We start from the raw sequence: 17064 nt of genomic DNA on the forward strand, positions 1-17064 counted from the left end.
TACTTACCGTGGGCACCTGTGTAGTCTTTGGTGGTTTGTGTGGCAATATTGCAGGTTGAACTCTGAATTTGGGTTTTGTTTATTTAGAAGCTGAAACAAATTGGATGAGGACTGGTTTTTAAGTTTTCTTTTTCTTTTCTCATCTCTAGTAAGTTATGTTTCTGAAGATCTGGTCTGAGGTGAATGGGACATTGGGGGGCGGGAACTGGGGTTGCAGCAGAAGAAGCAGTTATTATATTCTCTAAGGGAACCAGATAGTTGGTGGAATTTGGATAAGGAGTTTGAAGCCATGCTGATTAGAAAAAGAGTAAACAATTACCTGCTTTGGACCCCTGAGGACAAAGCCTCTGTAAGCCTTCAATATTTCTCCCACCTTTTTGCAAAGTTGGAAGGTGCATTACTAGGGGTTAAAGTCTTTCATTCCGCTGTAGAAAGAAAGCTCAAAATACCATATAGGCAGCACATTTGCTTCTTCGTACCAATGTGATAAAAGACACTCCTCTGAAAGAGAGGTTTGACAGGGCCTTATGAACAGATGTATTGAGGTGAGGAGGCACCATACATGAAGGAATGAATGATGGATCTCAATTTAACCTCAGGCTTATACTGTAAACATGAACCAGCATTCATAGGTATCTTTAATGTGTAATGTCTTTTTTCTCATTGACTATGTTAGTGGATTTCATTGTTTTTTTTTTTTTTAATTATTTAACAATGCTAAGTGGAATGAATACCTACCAATGTTAGAAAAAGGTCACTCATTGAAAATTAGAGGAAAAACTCATCTCTTAAAACCCTCTTTATATAATTCAGTTATGACACTTGATAATTGTATGTATTTCTTTTCAGTCTTTTCCTTCTGGCATTTATATTATATGATTTTTATCATGCATGTAAAATTTTCCTTTCTGATTTTATTACCTAGTAGTAGTTGTTTTTCCCACACTGCTATAATATTCATAATTATAATTTTTAAAACTGCATAATATCCCATCAAATGGAGTTATTTCATCATTTTTCTTTTTTTCACTTTGAAGTTACTTCCAAAAATACTCTATTTTAAATAATGCTGCATTGAACATCTTTGTACATGAGGCTTTTCCCTTCTTTTGGGATGAGTTCTTAGGAGGGAATCTGTTAAAGTGGAGAGAATGGAACAAAGGATAGGACAGTTGTGGGACTTTTGATACATATTGCCAAATTGTTTTTGCAGAGTTCTCTATTACAGTGTTACTCAAAATGTGGTCTATGCACAGCTACCAGTACAGTGAGATAAGAAATTTGTGCCACAGTGTAAATTCATTCACACCTTCCTTTGTCTATAAAGTATTACTCTTTAAAAACAATGTCCCCTGAACTTCCAGCATGGTTAGTGGCATGGATGATTTTTATTCCTGTACTTTGAGACGCTCTCCTCTGATAAATTTTGCACTGTTAACAATATACATTCAGGATACAGCCAGGAAAACAGAACACATGCCAGGTGGCTAATAGAAAGGATTTAATTCAAGTAACTGGTAACAAAGAAGTTGGAAATGCTGAGAAACTAAGAGGGACTGTGAGGGAACCCAGAAATTGACAACAGTAATATGCTGCATTGCTTAGGGTGAGTAGTAGTGCGCTAAAGCCAGTTTGTGTAGGCTAGTGAGAGCTGATGGTCAAATATTCAGGAATTTTGCAAACCTGAATGTGAGTATTTACACCACAGACACTGGCAAACATTGCAAATTAGGGCTTCTTCTCACCTCTCCCCCTCCTCCAGAAGCAGTTGTTAAACATTTACCAGCACACTTTTGGGTGAGAGGGTAGTAATACCAGAACCAAATAGCGGGCCACCTAGCAGAAGCTAGATCCATTGGAAGGAGGGCCTAACTGGTGAGAGCAGAAAGAGAGAGGAAATGCAGGTCATACTGGGAATACTGCCTAACAGGGAGATGAGGAGACCCTAGCATCTCCCTTCCTGTTGTTCTCTAGTTTGCCGTCAGTGCCTTCCATTGACCAAGACTTGATGGAAGCCAGTATCAAGGTGTGCAGAAAAAGGTAGAGAGGTATAGAATGCATATAAGAGAAAGAGGTAAATGACCAGCACATAAACCTCCTGACAACTCACAGTAACTTGGAAAATCGTTCACCCTCTTATCAAGCAGTGCTTATTTATTTAATTCAAGTGGTCCCGTGTTTCAAGTTAGAAGCACGTGACAGTCTATTTCAACCATGTTTATGTTTCGTGAAGGCCAGCGAACATGGACAGTGCACTGGGACAAGATTTATTGATATGTGAGTTTTTCTATATCTACCCCCTAGAAAACATCTGGATTTACAAAAAGATTTCTCTGTGCAGAATTACAGAATTGAGAGAAAGCCTTACACAAGAGAATTCATGCTGGCTGTGTCAGTTCTTTAGTTGTCTTAGTTATGGGGAATCTGATAACTGACTACGTAAGGAAAAAGGTTACAAATTGAGAGCCAAACTGATTTGAATAATGAAGAGATTGTTGGGAATTGTCAGGGTGAGAGAGATAAGCAAGGCGAGCTTATCTTTCATAAAGGATTTTAAAGTTTGTCAAAAGAGACACTATCTAAGTCAGCATTCTCCAATAGAACTCCCTGCAATGCTGGAAATGCTCTGCCCAGGAAGGTAGTAACTAGATGCATGTTGCTAGTGAGCGCTTGAAAGGTGGATTCTGTAACTGGAAAACTGGCATTTTTAATTATTTAATTTGAATTAATGTAAGAGTAAGTGTAAATAGCTAACACAGTTCCAGAGTATCTTTGGTGTGTTAGAACATCAGTCCTTAACTTTGGGGGCACCAGGACCAGTGCTCTTATGAGAATCTAATGCCTGATGATCTAGGGGGAGCTGAGGCAGTGATGGAGAGTGACTGCAAATACAGATGAAGCTTCGCTGGCTAGCCCTCCGCTCACCTTCTGCTGTGCCGCCCAGTTCCAAACAGGCCACAGACCGGTACCAGTGCAAGGCCCTGGTGTTGGGGACTCCTGTGCTAGAGAATTAGGCTGGGTTGGGGAGGAAAGGGAGTTTATAAAAATGTTACCGAGGCTATTATGTTTATAGGGAGTGTGTAAAAATGTTACCGTGGGCCATTAATTTTACAGCTTAAGCATTTTGTGGGCAGCTGTATCTGGAGATTGACATGTTCTTTTTATTACTCATGATTGCTGGCCTGCAATTTTTGTAATGGAATTCCAGCAGGGAAAAGGCCCTGTCTTGCCCTGGTTTACAGCTCCAGTTACTGCTGCAACTGTTAGAACTACCTTAAGACGGCCTCCCATATGGAGGACGACTGCTCTTTAGTTGGCTATATATAGCCTGTTAGCAGTGGAAGAGGACATTTGACTTCTAAAATGGATCATAAAAATATAAGCCTGATTTTTAGACTCAAAAAGACCTACAATCTGACCTTCTGTACTGTTAATAGTATTAAAAGTCAATCAGGATAAATCCGTGTGGCTTTAAAATATTGAAACTCAGTTGCTCTGAAATGTGTGGCAGATCGTTGCTCTTGGTAGACCAGCAGGCTTTGAGATATGTGTCTGAGGACCCAGAAGATAAAGAGGTTGCTTTCATTTCTTCCCAGAATGTAGAGATGGGATGCTGCTTTTACTGGGAAACTTTTAGTACCTATTTAATGGCCATGACTGTTAGGAGGGGTAAAAAGAGAAAACTTGGAGCTGAGGAACATGTTCCAAACTGAGAGTTGCAGACCTACCATTTAATTTCCCTGTATTAGAAGTATACCAATCTTCATAAACCTCTCTTGTGCTCACTCCTGGCCATAAAATGGCAACACTACATGGTGCTGTTCAGTATAATGATTAATTTGGAAAACATTTCATCTTCCAGTGAGGAGTGAAAATGATTTCCTCCAGTCTTGGTGGATACTAATATGTTCGCTGACTCCTGGGAGTAAACATGTCTAAGCGAGATAAATAAAAAGGAATTCAAAAGGCAGGAGCCCTTGTGAACTTAACGCTCTTATTTGGTTTCCTAGAGCATAGTCTTCATTCCCTGGGCATGCCGAATGTTCTTCATGAGTCAGAGCTAAGCTTGTGATGCAGTGGCCCTTGGCTGAGATCATATAAATGGCAGTGTACTTGTCCTCATTGGAAAAAGCCATATTATTTGCCACACTACTAGCATGTTGCTCCAAACACCTTTAATTCCTTATTTCCACTTAATTTTAATACATGGTTATTAAGCTCTTCCGTGGGAAGCTCTAGGTAATTCTGAGAACTAATTAGCCTTGGATCAATTCCGTACAAAGACATGCTATTGTGAATTGGGGGTTTGGTGGATTGTTGGTAATAACAATAATCATTAGCCATAATTAGTGTGGTTATATCTAACACATCAATTATCAGTGGACTCTAATGCAAGATTAATATGACTTATAATAATATATCCATATAGCAATTTGTATTTTCAAAGCCCCTCTATTTACATTATTTCATTTGTTTCTCATAACAGCCTCATGAAAAGGTGGCACAGACATTGAAGTTAATGCCAGCATTTATTGAGTAGCATGAAAAAGACACGGGTTATGTCCTCAAAGACTGCAGAGTCCAGTGGAAGAATTCACCCTGTTTTAGAGACAGAGGGATAGAAGCTCAGATGGTCACATAACCTTGAGAAACAAGGCTCAAAACAGGGGCCTGACTTAAATTTTCTCCCTTCCTTGAATGTGTAGTGTGTAGACCATCTCAGGGATGCCTAGGCTACCTTTAAATGGAATGTGGCTAAAAATCAATCACTCTTGCATTCTTGCATTATTTTCCATCTTTTCTCCCCACTCCCCAGCTACCCAGGTATATGCAGGATTTAGTATTCATATGATCTAGCATCCTTGCTAGCAGCACAGAAGGGGAAATATGGGTCCATGGTGGTAGGTTTACCCACTCCCAAAGTAGAGGGCTGTGAACTTTTTCAGCAAATCCTTCTTGGCTAGAGAGCTCGTGGAAGAGTTCCACAGAATAAGTCTCCTTCATGCTTGGGGCAGTAATGAGCTATCACTCTTTTGTGTATTGAGCCAGGAGGATGAACCTGAAAACAGCAATTTCACCTGTACCTAAGATACTCAATTTTATATTGCTCCAAAGTGCTAGAATTTTATGAAAATACACCAGGCAATATGAACATTTAAGTGATGACAAAATAAAGTAGCTATCTGTATGTGTTGATACCAGCTATGTATTAGTCATTTTACATGTATTCTTTCTAATCCTTACAACTAGCCTGCAAGGTAGACTTTACTAACCAGATAAAGAGACGGAGGCTGGTCTGAATTAATAGAACATCGCAGGTCACACACTAGTAAATAGTAAAGTTGCAATCTGGTTGATTCCAAAACGTGTGTTCTCTTTACTTTACTAGAGGCTGTAAACTTTAAGCTAGAGGCCTCTATCTAGTCTCCAAACATACTTTGGTTGGCCTTCATGGTGTTCAAACAAGTTTTGTACTGCTTGACAAAACTTGAAGATCAGGGAATTTTCCATAAAATTCTAGGTTTCTGGTTTCTTCTGAGTTACCAGAAAATCTGGCAACATGGGACCTTTAATCCTTGTGCAATGATGAGCTAGAGATGGCAGCTACTCATACTCAGACTATGAGTTTGTCCCTGGGCTTCTTACTAGTCAGCCTGGTTCATTGACTTAACCTACTAGAAGGGCCCTGGGAGCTGTTTGAGTGTAGAATACACTCCTACACCCCACTGGGCTGAGTCTCTGAAACAGTTAACCTCTCAATTATGGACACAGAAAGGAGCTAAAAAAAAAATGGAAATTAAGTCAATTAAAGCATTCCCTCTGGATATCACAAACAGACTTTTTTCTCAAAAGATTTTCTGTTCACACTTTGCTGACTTGCAGTGTTTCATGGCTAACACCTAGCATGACAGATGATAAAAAACAACAGTTTTCTTCATTTGTTCACAAAGTTTCCACTGTGGTTTCACATCAAACTCCCATTTAGGAAAACTTTGATGTTGCTTTCTACCTCCCCCTTAACACATCGTTAATAAGAATAATTTCTTTTCTTTAAAGAAAAAGGAAGTTCATTTGGGTGATATTAATCTTACCCTGAGCATTGAATAGAGAAGAAAACAAAACGAAATATTAAAATGAGAAAATATTTCCTTCCTGCTGCCCGAGGTCACATCGCTGTGACCAGAGGCGACAGCTGCAGGATGTTCACTCTGTAAGTGATGCGCGTGGATAAAGGGAAAGAAGATTACTGGGAGGCATAGTATGTGACAAAGTGGCTTTCTTATCATTGACATCTCCAAATTGTCACTGTCCTGATATCTGAGAGCAGAATCACACAAGATGGGAAATTTCAGGCGGCAAATGAGGAAATAACTATTTGAACTGAAATCTTCTGTTGACTCTTAAATCTCTTATGTGCCCTGGTGATGATTTATCAGCTTGAATAATGATGTCTGGCCTCCTGTAGAGAAGAAAGACATGGGCTTCATCGCCTCTTTAGCTTCAAGAACTGGCAAGCCACACTTTGGGAATTCATACTCAGCGTTGTTCACCATGGGTTTTATAATATAGCTCGAGTCCTATGATGAGTATTTAAAAGATGGAATTACAGGTTGAGGAAAGAGCCTGAAGAGGCATTTATGATTTAGATCTCTCTGCCTCTAGCTTGAACTACCTTCAGCATCTCAGAGAAGATGTTTCAACATAGTTTCTAGGTGCCCATTTTAAAGTTTGACTAGATTCACTGTTGATAATCTTCCTGTTAAGAAAATCATCTTTTCTTTGTAATTTCAATCCATTTAATCTTTTTTACTAATGGTAATGGTAGTTTATTAATAATGATACCTTAAATGCATTGAGTGTAGTATACAATGTATCAAGTAATCTCCTGAGCATTTTACATGTGTCATCATATTCGATTATCGAAACAATCCCCAAATTGGGTCCATATATATTTTATATAGAGGCACAGTAGAGTTACTTAATTTGCTCAAGGACCACACAAGTAGTAAGTTGAGGAACTATGAGGAATTGAACCCACACTGTTTGACTTCAGAAACTATCCTTCACTGCCCTTCTCTGAATATAATGAGTACTATCCTCATAATGGTGTTAGAAGACAGAGACGGTGATTACCCATTTTATAGGCAAGAAAGCTGGCCCTCACATAGGAAAAGTCCAAGTCTAAGGTCATAAGACTAGTAAGAAGTGGTATTAGGATTTGAACTCATATCTTTATGTCTTTGGTGGTACCTCCCTCATTCTGTCCTCCATATAGGTGAGAGTAATTCCTTATGACACCACTGCCACTAGTGTTTAAAATGAACATGTCTTCCTCCTCTCGGGGGATTCAAGAATTTATTTTAAACTGTTTGCATTTATTTTTTAAAATAGAAAATAAATTTGTTTTGGTGAATACTCAAATCATCTGTTTTATCTCCAATTTATAATGGTTTCAGCCTGGCCTCCTAAAGGTTGCCAATGGTAAATGGGATAGGGGTTGGGAGCTCAGACTGTGGAGCCACGAGGCCCAGGTTTAAGTCCTAGTCCAGCTGTCCTAATGGGCAAATTACCCAAACCTTTCTGTGCCTCAGTTTTCTTATCTATAAAATGGGTATCATAATGGTACCTATCTCCTAAGGGCCATTATGAGGATTAAATTAGTTGATCCATGTAGAGTGATTAGAACAGTACCTGGTACAAACAGAGTGAGTGCTCAGTAAATGCTGGGATTATTGAACATGTGTCATTTTTTGAGAAATGTTTTCAAAGTAAAGATGTGCTCTTTAGTTCTCAAGTTTTCTGTGGGCTAAGGGAATTTAAAGAGTCCCGTGCTTAGAAGCAACATATTTGGGACATATCTGGAAGTCACCGGGAAAGTGAATTCTGGGATGCTGAAGATGTGACCACTGTAAGGATTTTGCATCCTCAGTAATTACCACAGTGCCCCTGGCACCGTGGATGATTGTTAATTCAGTAGTTAGACGGATTGCATTTCCCTGGCCTGTTTCCCCATGTTCACCTCCAAAGACAGTGGGTTTTTGAGAACCATTCTTTTCTCATTCAGGAGAATAAGAACTCAGCTCATAAGAATTTAACTACATTGAGAGGCTAATCCATTTCACATATAAGTAGAATTAGTGGTGCCAGAGGCTAGAGTAGTTGATCTTAAAGGGTTCTGTTTATTTGTTTGTCTGCAAACTGTATGCAAGGCAGTTGTGAGTATGTTGAATGGAATCCTGAGATGATGCTCGAAGGACATTTCCTGCCTCTCAGAGATGTTCTACACAGTGGTTTGTAACCCGATTCTGTCAGCCTTAATTTTCTTTCCTCACATATTTTTGGTTTTAAACTGTTTCCTGCTCCTCTTCTTTGCTTCTCTCCCCTTTCTTCTTCCTGTGGGGAGAGTCGGGTAGGGAGAGCTAGGAGAGCCCTGTAGCTGAAGGTACAGACCAGAAGCCTCACTGCCTCTTCTCTTTCACTCCTGAGTTTATCCTCCTCATGGGTCTCTCACTAAGACACCATGGAAGACAGAATAAAAACCAGCTTTATTGCACCTGGTTTTCTTCTCTGTCTGCTTTGAAAAGCAACTGGTTATAGACACATAGCAAGTTTTTCTTGTGGGCATTCAGGGATTATATGGGTTTTTTAAACCATGGAAATTCGTGGAATGAGTTTGAAATTCTTCATTGTCTTCATTTGAACCTTAGGACACAAACGGTTCTCAATTTCCCCATTCTGAGTCACCAGAATGTTTGCTTTCAATACTTCCAAATAGTGTTCTAGGAGGAGTACTGCAAACATTTGTTCGAAATATAAATATAACTTTTTGTCAATGTTAATGAGGCAATTTGCATATAAAATGCATCAAAATGCATCCATTTTAGATGTTTGGTTCAATTTGTTTTGACAAATGTATACACACTTGGGTAACCAATGTCCCAATCAACATATAGAACATTTCTTAAAATATATTTTTAATACTTAAAATATATAACAGAAAACAACGCACATACTTTTTTTTTTTTTTTTTTTTTGGCCACAAATTTATTCAACACAAAATAATCCCTCCAACTTTACTGAGGTGGTTGACCACATCCATGACCAAATACTGGAATTCAGTCACTGACCCAGCCCTGCCTTGGCTTTCTTGCTGGCATCAGGGGGCATGGTGCTCTGTCTGTAGGTGTGTGTCAGCTTCCCCTCTTGTGAGCCTCACAGGTTGCTTGCCCTCCAGACCTTTGGGCCTTGGCCTACCAGTCTCAGGCTGACTGCGGCGCAAAGCGGCAGGCACAATCTTGCGGGGCAAGTGGAGGGAATCATGGAGATACTGGATACCCTCATTGGTAAGGTACCAGTAGAAATGTCTCCAGGCAAACTGTTCCTTCACGTAGCCTTGTGGTTTCAGAGACGGCATGGCCTTCATGACATGAAGATTAGGCACATTCTTGTCTGCCAGCTCGGAGTATTTAGGTATGTGAACACCCTTCTTGGCCACCATCACTCCCTCCTAGAAAAGGAGTTCATAAGTGGCAATCTGGTTCTTCCTGGGCATCAACATTACAACAGCTGCTGCGTCCAGAGTCAGAGTTAGGAAAAAAAGCAACGCCTATACTTTTAACCCATCAGAAACCATTAACTCTCGTATTGTGCTCCCATTGATTGACATTATAGTGACAGAAATTTCAATATAAAATGAATTTATGCTAATAAAATATCACTTTTAACTATTATGTATATTGGGGGGCCTATGTAAGATTTCAGTTTAAAACTATCACTAAAAATAACCTGATAACTCAAAGAATATCATAAGGAGAAAAATAAGCCCACTGTTTGTTTAGCTCAGAATCAAAGTAAACAATTTATGGCATGACCCACCAAGCATCAGTTCAACCTCAGATCACTGCCTGCCAACTTAGAAACCTGTCAGAGCAGCCAGGCGTCATCTGAAATTATCTGGAAACAAGGCCTCGGTCCACCACACATCAACTGTGTGACTTTGGAAAGTTGCTTAACATCTCTGAGCCTCTCATACTACCTCATGTCTAAGTGGTTGTTGTCAGGATTAATGATTGGCTGGCAGTATAGTGAAGAGGCTGATGCTACAGACTCTAGAATGAGACCACTTGGGTTATCTGTGTGATCTTACCTTATGCAAAAACCTCCACTTTCCTGGGCTTGTGTTTTCAACATCTCTAAAATGGAGGCAATAGCAAAACCTATTAATGGGGGTTATTATGAGGAAAATATGAGAGGACGCTTAACAACTGCTTAATATACTGAGTGCTTAATAAATAGTAAACAGTATTATGTTTAAAGGATATAATATATGCAAAACTAATGTGTTAGTATAATACCCAGGACTCAATATATACACGATACTATCAGGTAATACTTACATTGAGGTGCGTTTAATGCCAGAGGCAAGTTTTTAATCTATCACCTAGCCCAAGTATTCTTGATCCTGTTTGTCTGTGTAAAATAAGAGAACTTTCACTGAGAAAATTTAACAAGTTTCTAAGTTTCTGCCAAGTCTATGACTAGCCACTTTGATTGATCTGTTTCGGCTCCCCTGGTGGGGAATTATCTAAGCCTCCTTATCCCCTGCACTCTCTGCATTTTGAAGAAGATGAATAGACTTTGAGCAACTTCATTCCACTTGTCCCTGTTCTCTAATCTGTGGCTGGGAATCAGAGAGGTCATGCTGATAACCTTACCTTTCCATCTTTGCTTCTGTGCCAACATCAGCTCCCACTGTTTGCCAGTCTTAGAAGAAAAGTGACAAGAAAATACTTCCCTTCTGAAAACTCCAGATATTCTCAGGTCAGTTTGTAGGCTAATTAAATATTTTATCTTGATTCAAGCTCAGAAATGCTCAACTCCCTATCTTGGCTAGTCAGTTTTCAAATACTTGATACTTCCAGAGCTTCCTCTCATCCAAGCATTTGGTCTTAGTTATTTTCTTCTTGAGTGTGAAGACTAGTTCTTCTTGTTGAAAAATTACAATTTTAGAACTGTGTACTAAAGCAAGAAAACTTGATACCTTTTATACCTCTCGTTTTAACTTGAGTCTTTTCAAAACAACTTCTGAGAACTTGGTATTCCTAGCAGGGGACACCTATTAAGCCTGCTCCTATTGGAGATTTGCTTCGTTTGACTTCTTCTAGTTACTAATTGTTGTATAACAATTACCCTAAAATTGAAAAGATTAAAACAATCATTTTATTAAACAACTGTGTTGTGTTCATCGAGATCTCAGGTAGGGCACAGTATCCCTGTTCCACAATGTCTAGGGCCTCAGCTGGGGAGACTGGAAGGCTTGTGGTGATTTAAGGCTGGGGTTTCAAATCATTTGAAATTGTGTCTTATCAGGCTAGGACTTCCATTTGGAGCATCTGAATGTGGTCTTCCATGCATGGCAGTCTCAGGTCAGGGAAATAGACCCTGCCTCTTAATAGGAAGAGTGCCTAATGTTTACCTCACAGGTAAATCACGCACTATATCCCAAAACATTAGTTAACTAAGGAGGCACATCTATTATCACATGAGCCTATGATTATCTTAAAGAGATAGGAAGAATGTAGGAATACTTACAATCCAAATTCCTGCTGAAGGTATTATCTTAGAAGCTTCAAAGATACAAATATAGAATTTTTAAAGGGAAAGATTTTCTACTCTGAATGATAAACCTAGGAAATGCATAGTTTGAAGAAATAACATGAAGAAAATAAAAGTTGAAGTCTCTCTCTTGGTTTTAAACACCAGTTTCAAAATAATACATGTATATGCTACCACCATTAGATAAAACAAAGGAACAGAGAAGAAGAAAATGAAGAAAAAGGAGGAAGAGGAGGGAAAAAGAAAGAAGAAATAAGAGCAACTAGTATCTGCATAGCCTTTCCACATTTTTTCATTGATTCCTTACAACAGCCTACTGAAGTCAATTTACACATGTGAGAACTGAGATTCAGAGATATAATAAGATTTCTAAGATCACATGGTCAGTATGGGTGGGACCTGCCCTCTAAAATCGTATGACTTCAGATTTTAGATCATTTTATCACAACATGAGCCCTCTCCTGCTGGTGTTCATTATACCAAGTCCTGCCCCTTCCTTAGAAACCAGTGTACCCTTGTCTGTGGGAGCCACCTAAGCCCAAACACAAGCATCTTCATCTCTTTACTGCTGGATCCTTTCCTTGCCTACTCCCCACTTACTACCTTGAAATTTTTCCAACCACAGTTATCAATCCTAATAAGTATTTTCCACTATAATTTACTAACAAGAGAGCAGTTCATCCTATAGATGAGCCATGATTCACCTACCGGCCCAATAATGGTACACATGTAAACAGTTTAGTTTTTGATTTATTCAGCAAACGTTTCTTGAGTTTCTACTATATACTAAGTACTGTTCCATGGGCTGGGAATATAGCAGGGAACAATACATGGCCCAAGCTTTTGTGCTAGTAGGGAGAATAAAAAGTAAGCCATAAATACATGCTCTATTATCAGGTAGTGGTAAGCGCTATGAAGAAAAATGATCTAGGGAAGGGTGTGGGAATGATAGGGGGACTATTTTAAAAGTTGTATTCAGAGAGGACTTCTTTGAGGAAGCAATATTTGCACAGAAACCTGAATGGGTAGGGGAGTTGGTCACCTGGATACAGGGAAAGAGTGGTCCAACAGAAGGACTAACAGAGCTCATGACACAGGCATTTTTTTGGCGTATTTGAAGAATAGCATGGAGACAAGGTGGAGAGTAGTGGGGTAAGAAGGCAAGAGTGAGAGGAAATGATGTTGATGAGGCAGCAAGGGGCCAGATGATGGGGGGCAGGGCAACAGAAGGCTTAGAGCAGAGAAGCGATTTGCATTTTAAGGGACTAAACTGTTTGCCAGAGACAACTCAGGAGCTACTGCATTTATCCGTGTGAGAGATATGGTTTGGATCAGGTAGCAACTATGGAAAGATGGGAAGTGTTTTGAAATGATATATATCTAAAAAGTAGGCTCTATAAAAATTGCCAATGGATTGGATGTAGAGTATGTGAAAAAGAGTAGTCGAGAGTGATTGCAGAGGTCTGAGCAATTGAGTGAATGATGATGGATCATACTGGGGGCAGAGCGTGTTGTTCAGTGATTCTACAATGAACATGCTTTTAATGATGAGAGTCAGGATGCTGTACCGGTGCAGTGTGATCCCGGTCACAGACTACCTGTATTTGAATCCCAGCTCCCATTATGTACCAGTAATAAGATCTTACATAGTTACCTCCATTTTCTCATCTGTATAATGGGAGTAATAAAAATACCTATATTGCAAGGTCGTTTTGAGGATTGGACACACAACAGAGTCTAGTACTTAGCATTAAAACTGCTAACCATCAATGCTGTTATTAATATAATTCTGTGAACACTTACGATTGTAGTAGGGCAAAGGGAAGTATTAGGTCAAAGAATACACATATTTTTTAAGCCTTGAAAATTACCCATTTGCCTATATGGAATGATCATACCCATGTGTTCCTATCAGAAAACTGTGAGAATCAAAGGAAGCAATTCTTTAAAACTATCTTGAATAGAGCTTAATATATAGACTCCCCAGACCTTTGTCATCTCTTCTTGCCCAGTCACAGAATAAGTGTTTCTTGGTTTGGAATGAAATGAGCTCAGTTAAGTGATTCTAAGCACAATTCTGTCCTCCTTTCAAAATTATCTTTATATTAATATGTATGTTAATTATTAATATAACATAACTGATATAATAAAATGCTAAACAAACTAATTATTAATGTTTTTATTAATATACAATGTGTGTGAGTTTGCAAGAGAGTGAGTGAATGCACAAGAGAACAGTGGGTTGTGTATGTGTGTATTAGAACTGAAGAATGAATCCAAACATCTCCAGGTTGTCATGTTTAATTCTAAATGATCACTGTACTTGATGCTGTGCTTTATTTAAAGATAGGAAGAGAAATTGATTTAATAACCTGTCACATTATACAACATAAAAAGAACTTGGGAAGAGAAAGCACTCTGGTATTCTCAGTGGGAAGAAAAATATTATGACAGCTCCATGGAGAATCTTCTTGCAGAGAAAACTGGTAGAAATGATCGTGATGAGTTGAGGATCTTAGAAAAATATAATTTTCTAAGATCTAAAAGAAAAAAAAATTTGCTTCCATGGAGTGAATTTGACCACAGAGCTCCACATTATAGAAGGCTATTTACCTCTCATAGATAAAGGGCATAAGAAAATAGAAACTCCAATTGTTCCTTCTGTTTTTCTCATTTCTTAAAAGTCATGTATTCTATCTTCATCTCCTCTGGGGGTTTCTAAAATATTGTTTAACCGACATAGGACAGAATAACAATAAATTATGATAATATGATAGAATTGTAAAATTTAATCAAGAGAGTTTAATATCATAGTGTTCAACTCTGGCATCCTAGAGAAGTCTATTTACACTTTGCGGGACAAATAATGTTAGGGAATACCCTCCGGCTACCAGGAAGACACCTGTAGTTGAATAAATTTGGTTTACTGCCTGCTATCACAAGGAGGACACTCTCCATGGGGAACTGTGAGGCAGAGTTTAAGAAAGGATTTATAGAATTTAGGCTATTGTTAGGTGTTTTCAGGAGAATTTAAGGAAGGAGAGCTTTACTTTGGATTGGATCATTTTAGGAAGCCAGGGCAATTCTATAATTGAGTGCCTTAACAGATCTTATCTAGAAGGGAAGAATAGACCAAGACTAAAGCTGTAATTGGGGAAAAAAACAGTAGTCACTCATTTTAACAGAGATGGGGGGATAGTTGGTAATTTTAGTGGTTTGGACAGTGTTTATGCTTTTGTCTGGTTCAAGCATGATTGTGAAGAAATCTAGTTTTCATTTTACTCCATGATGGGTACACAGTGACATGGTGCTATGTTGGTGTTCTAATGAAGACATTTTTGTTTAATGGAACACGAACACCTAACTGTATGTGCCAGGCCAACTCCTAGCAATGCCAAGTCCTAGCTGATAGCACCAAAGTAGCGTACCAAGCCAGTTCCCAGATATCGGGGGCTGCTTTCCTCTTGCTCAGAGTGAAACATAGAAGTTAAGCTGTCTCATTTTAAAAGCATCCTCTCAATAATGGACTAACTTGTTGGCTAAGCAATAGCAATTAGAATAAGTCTTGAATCCAAACCTATTACCTTTTATTTCTCAGCTCTTCTTATTATCCAAAGAATGATATTTATGATGCTAAATGTATGTGGATTCTATAAGTTACTTTTTCTTTTTCAATTTAACCCCATATTCCCTTCTACTCTTTCTCTAACTCCCTGATCAGTTAGAAAGAAAATTTCTGGGAGTTCTTTGGAGTCATTCAAGTTTCTGCTTATCATTCTGACAAAAAAAAACTCCTTAAGAAATACCCTGAATTTATCAGACACTAAGTTTTCATAAGAGATACGGACAAGATAATTTTTTTAAAGATGAAGTAAATGACTCAACTTCTGCCTCATTTATTAAACCAGCTTCTCTTTGTGTTTTGGGGAAAGTTGTTTTCCAAAAGTTCCATGTCGTATTACCTAATGGTCACTGGCATTCATTCAACAAATGACGATTGAATACCTACCATATGCCATGTACCTTCCTTGACACTGGATCTGAGAATGGACAATTATATCCCTTGTCTTCATAAAACTCATATTCCTCAAGGGACAGAAAAAATATTCTTTACCAAAATATTCTGTAAAAGCTTGGAGGAGTCAGAGGAAAGTATATTCAACTCTAGATTGGGAAGAGGAGATAGGGCAGGTTTTGTAGAGAAGATGTTACTTGAACTAGATCCTAGGGAATAACTTGGTTTAAAAGGGGGAAATTATGCTATTTGCAAAGCACTGACTTCAAAAGGAAAGGACAACCCCTCCCAATCACCAAACCTTGATAATTCTGACTGTAAATGGTTCTTCATAGGACCTTATGAAAGGACAATCATCTTTTTGGCTGGAGCTCTGCCTAAGCTACACTCCCCAGAAGAGAATATCTGTTCTATTTTTAAAGACCTTTTGAGAAGGGGAATCCACAGTCATCCTAGGAGGTCGATGGGTTTAAGTCACAGAGCCTTATTAGCACAGATGGTGTTCAACAGCTCTCAGTGGGGAGAGGAAGGAATGTTCCAGGAGGGATAAGGGACCAGTTTTGAGGGTTTAATCCTTTGGATAGAGAATAATTCTGATGCAGCCTTGAGCTCGAATTAGATTGCTTATGTGCCAGCTTTTTTCCTGTGAATAGACCACAAGAAACTGGATATGGTACTGTCAGGTGAAATAGCTGACTTCTTTTACATCATGAGATCTTGGGGAGTGGTGGGGAAGCTTAAAAAACTCGTTAATGGAGCAGATTTATGTTAGTTGCAAGATTTCAGCCTTAGTTACACACACTCTCCTGTGCTCTCCTATAGTGTTCTGCACACTTCGTTCACTTTTCTTAATCATATTTTTGTCTCTTAGACAATCTCACACCCTTTGTGTGGTTTGCATTGTGATAAATTCTAACAAACACTGAGTCTATCTGCGATTTTTTTTTAATGAACACACATGCGTGCACATGCTCACATACGCACACACACACTTACACACTTTTAGATTCAATTCATAGTTAACTCTGGTTAGTGGGCTTACCAAATGAAACTGATATCAAAAAGGCAAACAATTGGACATAGCCTCAGTTACACTTTTGATGGAATGTTTCAGAATAAACAAATCAATTTCTTAGATCTCTTTATTCAATAACTTAGGGTAGGGTAAGATAAAAATCCATGAGGGTAAGATTTTTATTTATCTTACTCATCACTGAATTTCTGGTACCTGGAAGGCACTAAACAAATATTTTAATGTATAGATGAGTGAGGTTTCCTCTTGCTTGTAGAGATTGTCGATGTTTCATTAGTGCTGCATTAGATCATTTGGAAGCACATCTGTTCTTAGTGGAATATCTTATTTCTTGATAGCAAATGGGTGAAGGATGGGTCTTCTCATTATTTGAATCATCTAATTGGGGTGAAATTTTGTT

General features: G+C 38.6%; 1 protein-coding gene and 1 pseudogene across 4 annotated transcripts in view; one reads left to right on the plus strand and one right to left on the minus strand.

Annotated features, from left to right (window-relative positions):
* The window catches only part of CPNE4 (copine 4), a 409148-nt gene that overhangs the window by 108663 nt on the left and 283421 nt on the right, over positions 1 to 17064 (plus strand). The gene's annotated exons all lie outside the window — the stretch shown is intronic.
* Positions 9075 to 9880, minus strand: LOC107508470 (annotated as a pseudogene).

This window comes from Rousettus aegyptiacus, unplaced genomic scaffold (assembly GCF_014176215.1).
Source record: "Rousettus aegyptiacus isolate mRouAeg1 unplaced genomic scaffold, mRouAeg1.p scaffold_m13_p_4, whole genome shotgun sequence".
Lineage (NCBI taxonomy): Eukaryota > Metazoa > Chordata > Mammalia > Chiroptera > Pteropodidae > Rousettus > Rousettus aegyptiacus.